General features: G+C 32.7%; 1 protein-coding gene across 3 annotated transcripts in view; it reads right to left on the bottom strand.

The window, feature by feature from the left end:
* Nucleotides 1-12,731, bottom strand: part of LOC129739663 (40S ribosomal protein SA) — a 243,595-nt gene that overhangs the window by 76,741 nt on the left and 154,123 nt on the right. The window contains exon 1 of one of the 3 annotated variants that reach the window (XM_055731151.1): nt 1,478-1,487. The exons of the other annotated variants lie outside the window; for them this stretch is intronic. The gene's annotated coding sequence lies outside the window, so the exon portion shown is untranslated. Of the gene's footprint in view, nt 1-1,477; nt 1,488-12,731 lie in introns of those variants that run through there. 3 annotated transcript variants of the gene reach the window in all.

Genomic DNA, 12,731 nt, shown 5'->3' with positions numbered 1-12,731 from the left:
AAAAAAAAAACAAAAAAGACAAACAAGACAAAAAAGATAAAAAAGACAAAAAAGCTAAAAACGACAAAAAAGACAAAAATTACAAAAAAGACAAAATAGACACTTTACACTGAAAGATGGAACTTTCATCGAACAAGTTAACATGACCCAAAATAACATTGGACACTCTTGCGTAGAACGGCAGAATAGCACTCGCTAGCCCCTCCTGTCGTAAAAACTAACAATCCATCCATAAAGTACCTGCTGCGAAATTCATTGCTTTATTGCTCCAGCAAAACAACAACGGCGATGTTGTTACTCCCAATTTGCCCATTTCCATTTGGGCATCATGACTGACATTGCGAAAAAGCCCTTGCCAAATCGATACACTTATGTACGGGTTTGGTTGCAATTTCTCGTAGTTCCGTTTTCGATGCTTCACCTGCTAAGTTCCGGAAACTGACAGGCGTGCCCTGTATCCTTTTATGAGAGGAATTTTGTTTTCACTTTTTCCCGTTTCGCGTATCTAACGGCTTGATACCTATTACGATTTTATAGATTCACTTAACCCTTTCCACCCCAAAAACAACAAAAGTTGTTACTCACGATATGTTGTCATAGCTTTTATTTGATTTGTCAAATATTCGAATAACCTTCCTAGATTTGTTTACGTTTGGCACAGAAATATAAACATGTTGCTTTTGAATAAATTCAGATAAAAACGCAGTATGCAAAAATTTTTATCAAGCATAAAAGAAAAAAATGTTCAATTTCATTCGAGTTTATAGAAAACTGCATAAACAACAACTACAACGTTTGGCAAAACAAAAAAAAAACATATAAATTATTACGATCACGTTCAGTACTCGCAGATGCTGCAAACAAACGAGATAAAAACTCGAAGAAAAATTATTGCGATGGCGGCAAAAATCCATCTACAAACGACGATGACACTAATCGGTCCTTTTTCTTCGTGTTTTTTGTTTGAGTTCGTCTTTTAGGTATCATTGATGATCGCCGATACGATTCCGAGAAGAAAGCCGTCAGCGATCGGCACACGATAAAACTAGAATATGGCGGTTTCTCTCGTTTTATTGACGGTTACAATGAGTTACTATGGCAGGATCGCCATGTGCAGGGTCGGGTACACACTAGTTTATAATCCGGAAGGTTTGCAATCGTTTTCGAAAGATATTAGAAGCGAGCATTTCGTCGAAAACAATTTTTTTTATACAATTTGATTAAACTTAAGTAAACAATGTTTAAATAATATTTAGCTCATTATGAGCAAAAATCCTTAAGTGTGTAACACTCATAAAAAAAACCGCAATCGTTTTCTCCTTCCAATGAATGTGAGCTTTCCATTTTTCAAAAAAAAACCTCCCATTCAAAGTTTAAATGCGGTGGTCGATGGCGGCGGCAAGATCAGTTTCGATATAAACGAGACCGCCGGATTTTATGAATCTTTTCAATTGCGCAGATAGTAGTAGACTGTAGGGTAGTAAATAACCGACGATATCGCCCCGATAAACACTTTATTATGCCGGAAATGTTTCGATTGTGATATTTTACAGATTTACCATTGTTAATCATGTATTCGGATTGTTTTCAAAGAATAGTTTACAGCGAAAGAAAAAATCAAAGACATAAAAGACAAAAAAGGACATAAAAAACTAGAAAGACTTGAAAAGACGAAAATGACAAAAGCGAACAGAAAAGACTAGATAAAAAGGAGAATCAAGAGAAAAAGCAAAAAATTAAATATGGCAAAAAAAACTATAATAAGTCAAACATTAAAAAAGACAAAAAATAAAAAAAAGAAGAAAAAACAAAAATTATAAAAATTGCAAAACGTAACAAATAAGACAAAAATTATAAAAAAAGACAAGAATAACCCAAATTACAAAAAAGAAAAATAATACAAAAAAAGAAAAATCATACAAAAAAGACAAATCATACAAAAAAAGACAAATCATTCAAAAAAAGAAAAAAGACAACAATGACCAAAATAACAATAAAGACATAAAAAGACAAAAAGGAAAAAAAGACCAAAAAAGACACAAAAGACAAAAAAGAAAAAAAAGACAAAAAAGACAAAAAAGACTTAAAAGACAAAAAAGACAAAAAAGACAAAAAAGACAAAAAAGACTAAAAAGACAAAAAAAACAAAAAAGATAAAAAAGACTTAAAAGACTAAAAAGACTAAAAAGACTAAAAAGACTAAAAAGACTAAAAAGACTAAAAAGACTAAAAAGACTAAAAAGACTAAAAAGACTAAAAAGACTAAAAAGACTAAAAAGACTAAAAAGACTAAAAAGACTAAAAAGACTAAAAAGACTAAAAAGACTAAAAAGACTAAAAAGACTAAAAAGACTAAAAAGACTAAAAAGACTAAAAAGACTAAAAAGACTAAAAAGACTAAAAAGACTAAAAAGACTAAAAAGACTAAAAAGACTAAAAAGACTAAAAAGACTAAAAAGACTAAAAAGACTAAAAAGACTAAAAAGACTAAAAAGACTAAAAAGACTAAAAAGACTAAAAAGACTAAAAAGACTAAAAAGACTAAAAAGACTAAAAAGACTAAAAAGACTAAAAAGACTAAAAAGACTAAAAAGACTAAAAAGACTAAAAAGACTAAAAAGACTAAAAAGACTAAAAAGACTAAAAAGACTAAAAAGACTAAAAAGACTAAAAAGACTCAAAAGACTAAAAAGACTAAAAAGACTAAAAAGACTAAAAAGACTAAAGAGACTAAAAAGACTAAAAAGACTAAAAAGACTAAAAAGACTAAAAAGACTAAAAAGACTAAAAAGACTAAAAAGACTAAAAAGACTAAAAAGACTAAAAAGACTAAAAAGACTAAAAAGACTAAAAAGACTAAAAAGACTAAAAAGACTAAAAAGACTAAAAAGACTAAAAAGACTAAAAAGACTAAAAAGACTAAAAAGACTAAAAAGACTAAAAAGACTAAAAAGACTAAAAAGACTAAAAAGACTAAAAAGACTAAAAAGACTAAAAAGACTAAAAAGACTAAAAAGACTAAAAAGACTAAAAAGACTAAAAAGACTAAAAAGACTAAAAAGACTAAAAAGACTAAAAAGACTAAAAAGACTAAAAAGACTAAAAAGACTAAAAAGACTTAAAAGACTTAAAAGACTAAAAAGACTAAAAAGACTAAAAAGACTAAAAAGACAAAAAAAAAAGACAAAAAAGACAAAAAAAAAGACAAAAAAGACAAAAAAAAAAAGACAAAAAAGACAAAAAAGACAAAAAAGACAAAAAAGACAAAAAAGACAAAAAAGACAAAAAAGACAAAAAAGACAAAAAAGACAAAAAAGACAAAAAAGACAAAAAAGACAAAAAAGACAAAAAAGACAAAAAAGACAAAAAAAGACAATAAAGACAAAAAAGACAAAAAAGACTAAAAAGACTAAAAAGACTAAAAAGACTAAAAAGACTAAAAAGACTAAAAAGACTAAAAAGACTAAAAAGACTAAAAAGACTAAAAAGACTAAAAAGACTAAAAAGACTAAAAAGACTAAAAAGACTAAAAAGACTAAAAAGACTAAAAAGACTAAAAAGACTAAAAAGACTAAAAAGACTAAAAAGACTAAAAAGACTAAAAAGACTAAAAAGACTAAAAAGACTAAAAAGACTAAAAAGACTAAAAAGACTAAAAAGACTAAAAAGACTAAAAAGACTAAAAAGACTAAAAAGACTAAAAAGACTAAAAAGACTAAAAAGACTAAAAAGACTAAAAAGACTAAAAAGACTAAAAAGACTAAAAAGACTAAAAAGACTAAAAAGACTAAAAAGACTAAAAAGACTAAAAAGACTAAAAAGACTAAAAAGACTAAAAAGACTAAAAAGACTAAAAAGACTAAAAAGACATAAAAGACATAAAAGACATAAAAGACATAAACGACATAAACGACATAAACGACATAAACGACATAAACGACATAAAAGACAAAAGAGACAAAAGAGACAAAAAAGACGAAAAAGACGAAAAAGACAAAATAGACAAAAAATACAAAATAAACAAAAAAGACAAAAAACACAAAAAAGACAAAATAGACAAAAAAAAAACAAAAAAGATGAAAAAGCCAAAAATGACGAAAAAGACGAAAAAGACAAAAAATGACAAAAATGACAAAATGACTAAAATTACAAAAATTTATTACAAAAATGACAAAAATTACAAAATGACAAAAAAAGACGAAAAAGTAAAAAAAAGACAAAAAAAAATACTAAAAAGACAAAAAACAAATAAAAACAAAAAAAGACAAGAATGACAAAAAAGACAAAAATACACAAAAAAGACAAAAATAGACAAAAAAGGACCAAAAAAAAACTAAAAAGACAAAAAAAAACAAAAAGGACAAAAACACAGAAAAGACAAATAAGATTAAAAATTTAGAAAGGATAAAAGTGACAAAAAAATGCAAAACTGACAAAAATGACAAAAAAAAAATGGTCAAAAAGACAAGAATGACAAAACTGAAAAAAAGACAAAAAGACTTAAAAGACAAAAATTACATTACAGGCACAAAAGACTAAAAAAGAAAAAAAATTCAAGTTGCAAAACACCGAAAAAGGTAAAACAAATAACGAAAAAGATCAAAGTGACCAAAAATAAACAAAAATGACTTTAAAGTTTAAAACTATCAAAATGGCTAAAATGACAATAACTGATAAAAAAAAAAGTTAGAAATAGTGAAAACAAAAGCATTTATAAACATTATCAACGGATTTCGAAAGTTATATTTACTGCAATTATCAAAATACATCCAAATAGCAGTTCATTCCCACTAAATGATAATTTATTGACTAATGTATTTGGAGAAACTGTTGTTTTTTTTTGTAATATAATATTCAGTGGAGAACAGTTTTTTTGCATGGATCTCAAAACGCTAAGTCTTCTTTAAAAATAAGAGCAATTTTTCTCAATTAGAGCAACAAGATTCCTGTCACAAGACTTCGGGCTATCCCGGAACAAACTCTCACGAAAGTGATTCTATCTTGCTAAATAAATTTCATCAACTCGCCGGCTAGAGGTCGACTCAATCTACGGACTTTGTGCGTTGATCGTCGAATCGCGCTCTCTATACGAACTTGCACTGGAACAGGAGGGGTCATTGCCAGAACTCGATCCATTTTTCAATTCGAAACGCCATCCGCAGAAACAAAAACCTTAAATGCTGATGAAAAATAAAACAAACCAACGGACGGTCGTATCTCGTATCTAAATTGCCATTTACCGGCTGTTTCTCCGGGACGGACAGAAAAAAAACGATGCGATAGTTTAGATATTCCGTTACCGATTTCAGAACACGTGCCGCATCCAGCTATCTATCTTTTCTCTACCTTCAGGAGACGGCGATCTCCTCGAGACGGCCGGTTGATGCCGGTTCTTCGCAGAGTTCAGCGGCCTGTCAAGATCTCTCCTGTTCAGAGAGATCTAGATCAAAAGAATACACCTCCCCCCATTTCTGGGTTCGTTCTGCGTCAATTTTGATTGGCACCACTCGGTGGGGTTTAATTTTTTCTTTCACGATATCCGCAACAAGAAGCTTGACGCCAGGCTAGCGATGACCTCCGGTGATAGGAAGATTTATTCTGAAACGGTAGCTACTGTTGCTGATCTAAAAGAAAACGACGGCGAAAAGCGGAACTTGTTCCAACTTCCTTCTGCCAGAGGTCCTCCCACGACAACGCAGGTTACGCGAAATTGATAGATTTGCGATAATGGGGCCGCAACCTTCGCCGGAGCTTTTAAGTTTTCAAGTTGACTGAGTAGAGTAATATTTAAAAACAATCCGGCGCTTGATTGATTCTGTGCGAGGGAAGAATTTTTCTTATCTAGATGGAATTTTAAGCGAAATCTTAAAAGTTGAAGGTTGGGTCTCAAGTTTGCGACTGAAAATGTTCCGCACACGAACACTCAGTTAAGAACTAATCACATTCTAGAATTTAAAAATTCCAAAAAATTACGAAAATTACATTCACTTTTTTATCTCTAGTAAATTCTGTTCAGGTCCTTGAAGAAGATCATGTAGAGAGATCGAAACGTCGAATGTTCGAATATGAATAGAAAAGTTTGATTTGTCCCGAATTTCGGCATTGTAGATATGAAACGATTTTATCCATTTACATATCCGACGTTTTGATCTTCTTGGAAATCTTCTTCAAGGTTATTGGAAATTACTTTTATTTATTTATTTTTAATTCAATTTTTCTTGATAAAGTTTTAAATTCTCAACTCATTCAAAAATAACAGTTGAAAGACGTCGAACCACACTTTGGAAATAAAAAAAATATATAAACCAAATCTATTGTTTCTTTAAAAAAGTTTTTATATCCTTGCAGAAAATAACAAAAGAGATCGAAACGTCAAATGTTTTTGTTTAATCCAAATTAATTTTAAAATCCAAATATCAACATTTTGTAATAAAAAAAAGTTTTCCCATATCCGACGTTTCGATATTATTTATCAACTTTTCCAAGGACATGACTATATGTCATTTAAATAGTTTAAACAATAGGAATTTCAATGAAAACCTCAAATCAATAAATAGTTTCTCTCGCTAGCGAAAGGTCGAAACGATTGCAATTGTTGAAAGTTAATGCTGCATCAGTTGAAACGGTGGACCAGCCAAAAAAAACCAAACAAAAAACGGATATGTAATTGATCTTTCGAATGCATCAGCCCGCCACTAAAATACAAGAGTTATGCCTAGCCGCTTCGAGAGTGAAATTTTCAGACCCGGATTTTCTCCTTAGAGTTTCCACCTTCAATCCGGTCCGGCTGGGGTGGAAATGTTGATAACGAACTCATCCAACTGTGAGACGAACGTGTTCCTTATGTCAGAAAATAAAACTCGAAACGTTTCGCATCATCCTCGTAAAACTGTGTTTGAGTCTAGCCTGGCTGTGAATCGGTTGCCAAAATTTATTCGAAAAAAAGCTATCTCAAAATTTCTGAATATAATTCAATTTCTTGACTTCTCTCGCCAAAGGTGAGAAAAAAAAAAAACAAAACAAAAAAAACAAATTGCTTACCGTAAAATGGAATGTGTTCCACTGATTGTGCACATTTACCCCGAGACAGGTTCATATCATTTCGTGCAATATTATTGGTTGGAAATTCGTACATACTTCTCATTAGCCACCTATTGGTGGCAGTCCGATTTTCGTTTTTTTTCTCTTTGTGCTGTTATAAATATTTCGATTTTTGCCATTTACTGTTATTGTTGTTATTGTTGCAATGATAGGCGATTTCGGCGCGTTTCCTTTTGATCATCATCGACTCTCAACGGTTGGCGACAGGAAGGAAGCGCACATCAGAAGAAATAGAGCGAATAGGAAAATATTTTCCGAAAAGCCTGATCAAATACTTTCCCTTTCATCGCCGTATTTTATTCGATTTTACTTGCAATTTCTATCAGAGCGATTGGCAGAGTCAAAAAAGGAAAGGTAATAAAATAAAATAAAAACCTTGAACATTGACACTTGAATTTACGGTCGCTTTCTTCGGTTGTTGATAAGAAAACTGATTGATATTATTTATTTTTAGATCAACTTGAAGAGTCGTGAAGTTAATTTTAAATCAATTTGAATTCATTTTCCCCACTCATTTGAGCCTTTGTGTCTATTTTTGGTTTAGTTGGGTTACGTTTTCACACTGTTCCCGATTTTTATTCTAGTCTCTAGTCTCACTAAAGTCTCTAGTCTCACTCAAGTTTCTAGTTTGTCGGTCCTCTTTTCTCTCTCTCTCTTTTGAAATTTTCGCTCTGTTTTATCTTCTTGATTCTCCGAGTTGTGTAGTTGTGTAAGTGATGTCAACCTTCCAGACTTTTCTGGATCTTCCAGACTTTTTGGACTTTTACCGGACATTTTTTTAGGTTTCCAGACTTCCAGACTTTTGTCTTTTCTTCCAGACATTTCCAAAGTTTTGAGTTTGGACATAAATTTTCTGACAAAACAATCAAAATTCGAAATTTTCGTTGCAAAATGGCAGGAGATGATTCGAATTAGTAATTGAAGAGTGAGGAACGCCATGAAGATCAGGCATTGATATTGTTTCCCTAGACTGAAATATTGCGATCTGGCGACTTCCAGACTTCCCCAGATATTTTTTCAAAATCTTCCAGACATTTCTGAAAAACAGTTGGCATCTTGTGTTGTGTTCCTCTGTCATCCTTCATGTCTCATCTGTCTCTCATTTTCTCTCCATTGTCTTCTCTCAACTTTCACGTATCTAGAACAGTGATGTCAATCTACCAGATTTTGTCTGGATCTTCCAGGCTTTTTGGACTTTTGCCAGACAGTTTTTAGGTTTCCAGACTTCCAGACTTTTGTCATCTCCTTCAGACATTTCAAGACTTTTGAGTTTCGACATGAATTTTCTGACAGAATAGTCAAAATTCAAAATTTTCGTTGCAAAATGGCAGGCAATGATTCGAATTAGTAATTGAAGAATGAGGAATGCCACGAAGATGGGAGTAATGCAGGAAGTAAACCATAAAACGTAGTACCGCCGACATCACCACAATAGTCTCAGGCATTGATAGTGTATAGAATGTATGATTATTATGAAGTTATAAGTGTTATTCCCTAGACTGCAATATTGCAAAATCTGGCGACCAAAAAAAAGGTCATCACCTACAAAGTGCGCCATCCAGACTTTTCCAGGCTTTTCCAGACTTTTTTTCAAAATCTTCCAGACATTTCTGAAAAACAGTTGGCATAATTGGTCTCATCTGTCTTTCATTTTCTCTCCATTGTCTTCTCTCACCTCTCGCGTATCTAGAACACGGTTAAAAAAGAAATCATTTTTTTAGGGAAAATCTTCTTATATTTTTTTTACGTTGGTAGTCAAAATAGCTGTGAGTCATGGAACATGGGACATGAAATGCCGTAGAAGGCTTGAGACATAAAGCTTGAGATTTGAGACATGAGACATGAACTATTTTGACATGTGACATAAGAGAAGAGATTTGAGCCATCATATCTGAGATCTGATAACAAAAACCTGAAATCTTAGACCTGAGAAATGTGACTTACGATATGACATTTGAGACATAAGACGTCAAACATAAGACTTGAGACATAAGACGTGCGACATGAAACATAAGACTTGAGAAATAAGACGTAAGACATAAAACTTGAGATGTGAGACATGAGACATGAACCTTTGTGACATAAGAAAAAAAACTTGAGCCATCATATCTGAGATCTGATAACTAAAACCTGAAATCTTAGACCTGAGAAATGTGACTTACGACATGACACTTGAGACGTAAGACGCCAGACATGAGACTGGAGAGATAAGACGTGCGACATGAAACATTAGACTTGAGACATAAGACGTGAGACATAAAGCTTAAGATGTGAGACAACCTTTGTGACATGTGACATAAGAAAAGAGACTTGAGCTATTATATCTGAGATTTGATAACTAAAACCTGAGATCTTAGACCTGAGAACTGAGACTTACGACATGACATTTGAGATATAAGACGTCAGACATGGGACTTGAAACATACGACGTGCGACATGAAACATAAGACTTGAGACATAAGACGTGAGACATAAAGCTTGAGACTTGAAACATGAGACATGATCCTTTGTGACATGCGAAATGTCAGACCTGAGATATAAAAATGAGATATGAGGCATGCGAACTGAGACCTTAAACATGAGACCGGAACAAGGTTGCCAAAAAATATCTGTGTTTTTGCGGAAAAATATTCTGTGACTTTAGCTGAAAATTCTTTGATGGTTTTCTGCGATGGAAATTATACTTTTTTTTTAAATCATGGAAAATTAAGTCTTTTTTACATTTTACTTGAAAAAAATCAATGAACCTCATGTTTATCCAAAACAAAGTAGAAACCCAAAATGTATGTTGACGTAAAAATTTTAATTTTAGGAATACGTACAGATATTAAAAAATCTGTGAAATCTGTGAATATTTCCAAAATTCTTTGTTCGTGACACAGATTTTGTGATGAAAATTTCTTTAAAATTCTGTAAAACTAATGATTTTTCTGTGATTTTGGCAACCTTGACCGGAGATCTGTTATCTAAGATTTGAAATATAAAGTTTGTAACCTGAAACTTTACTTTACACGGTAAACATTCTTCGTATACAAATATTGTTTCAATGTATTCTTGTTTTCTCTCTTTTTAATCGTTATTCCTCACAGGCAGTGTTGCCACATCCAAATCTGTGCCGCTCATCGAAAAAATCTTTTTTATCTGTACCGAAAACTCAAAAATCTGTACCAAAATTTGTTCCGAAGAAAACAAAATTCTGCATTCAATGTGTTGATATGTGAAGATTTTGTATTCTTATTTTTAATCTTAAAAAAGATATAATATTTTATTTCACATAGTACAGTTTTTTAGTTGAACACTTTTTGTAAAACTCATTTAATCATTTTTATTTTCTCTCTTTAAAAAACTGACATTTGAAATTATTTTTTATAACAAACACTTCCTAATGTTCATGATGTTTATACATAGTTTTATTAAAACAATTTTTGAACGTCATATTTAAAACAACATTTTTCGATCCGTCGTTTAATCTTAAATAACTTTTCGTTCTAAGGAGAGTTCTTTGGTTTTATTGGCATTTACTTGCGAAAAAATGCGCTCAACCACTGCTGACGAGTGAGGGATATTTAATTATTTGTAGCAAATTTGGAAATCTTATTCTTCCATCGTGTACTTCCCAGTAAGGAACTCCTATCGTCAGAATAATAAAGGCTAACTTTTGACTTATTTTCTATGAAGTTTTCAATAAACTGGATAAAGGCAAAAAGTAAAAACTTTGTTCAGTATTTTAAAGTCAATAATCTGTAAAAATCTGTACCTGTCTAGATAAACCTGTACATGTGGCAACCTCATCTGCCCTGCTCTCTCTGTTTGTCATTTTGAACTGCTTTAATTGTTCTCTTTCCGATGTGGTATTTTATACCAGCTTTGTCCACTCTTCAATTTAAGTGTATTTCATTCTCTTTTCTGTAATCTCTTCTTTCTTTCTTTGTCCTCTAATGTGTCTTCTCTAAACTTTCTTTTATCCTGTTTTCTTTTCATTTATCCTTCTTGCTCTCTCTCTATTATGTACCTTCTCTCTTCTATTTCTTAAACCCTTAGATAGAAAAATCTGGTGGCCTTAAATTTCTCTTTGATTTTGTCTTGCACGTCTCTACATTGTATTTCAACCGAAGTCTTACCATAATTAGCTCGAACGTGGAGCAAGCAACCATTACGCAATCAAATCGTACCTGTTTGGTCCTGGTCCGCCAAGAAAGCCAAGGTCTTTCGACTCAAGTGCTGAGACAGTTGTTCCACATCTTCAAGTAGATGGGCCCACATCGAAAGGGAAGTCAAGTCCAAGTTCAGTTGGACAAACGTCGACTGTCAGTAGTCAAGTTCTTGAACTAAAGCCCTTCTCTTTGGCAGCGTTGACGCGTCGTTTTGCGAAAAAATTCCCTTAAATGGGAATCCCGACGAAGAGCTTTATTTATTCCCGGTGTGATATCGGAACGAATTATTGCCCGGAGAACGACGACAATTTCGAAAGGACGTTGCCTTTTTCGGCTCTGTTGGGACCTCTTCTGAGGTTCTCTCTCTCTGACATAATATCCTGAACTGCTTTTGTTGCTCCAAAAACGCTTCTCCGTTGTCGCCCATACATTTGAGTTGAGAAGATGTAAGATAAAACCCAGAAATAAACACAGCTATTTGGGTTTTTTTTTCAACTACACTCGATCTTTCTCAACCGAGAAGAAAAAACCGGTCGACCTTTTGTAACTACAAGATGAGATATCTCTTCAAGTGCTGCTGCTGCTCCTCGTTAATTATTCATATTGGACACTCGAGGTGTACTTCAACCAGTACTCTTCGTCATTTAGAAGAGTGAGGAAAAAGACACAAAAAAGCAGTACGGCGCACCGCTCCAAAAAGTGACAACATTTCAGACCATTTGTTTCAATTTAGTTGTTCTTGTTTTAATTCATTCCTTCATATGAAGGAACAGACTCAAACCACAAATCGGCGATAAATCTCACATCGTTTTTTTTCTTCTTCTCTGTTCTTGTACTTTCAGGTGAGGAACCCACATAGTTAGCAGAATTGTCCTACCGGGAGTAAGAACCGGTCAAGACGGTCCAACCGATTGCGTAAGATCTACCATCATATTCCCTCGAAAAGCCACTGACACCTCTGCAGAATTGGGGCAGATTGTTGGACCATTTTATTTGCTTAAGTCAAGCTAAATTTTTCGATTATTATATCAACAACCCGGTTAAAATAAGACTGATTCAGATTTAAGTTTCAAATTTTCGGATTCAGATACCAAACTCAGATTCCAGATTCAGATTTAAGATCTAGACTCTGATTATGATTCCAGATCTAAAATCCAGATTTCAGACTTGAGATCTGAAAACTGAATCTGAAATCTGAATCGACCATTTGAATTTAAAATCTGAGTTTAAAATCCGAAATATGAAACTTGAATTCTGAAACTTCAATCAAAAATCCGAAATATGAATCTGAATCCTGCTTAGTGTTTGAAACATGGCTGGAAAATGAGAAAATTGCATTTGTTTCATAGCAATAGCACTATCAGAAAAAAATTGAGTAAATTACTATTTTTAAGATGAAAATCTGGAAAGAGTTGGGAATGGGTTGGTAAGTATTACCAACCCATTCGACAAAATTTAGTGGCCGGTGGCCGTCCA

This window comes from Uranotaenia lowii, chromosome 1 (genome assembly GCF_029784155.1).
Source record: "Uranotaenia lowii strain MFRU-FL chromosome 1, ASM2978415v1, whole genome shotgun sequence".
Taxonomy (NCBI): domain Eukaryota; kingdom Metazoa; phylum Arthropoda; class Insecta; order Diptera; family Culicidae; genus Uranotaenia; species Uranotaenia lowii.
Note: the sequence above shows the minus strand (reverse complement) of the source record. Positions and strands in the feature narration are given on the sequence as shown.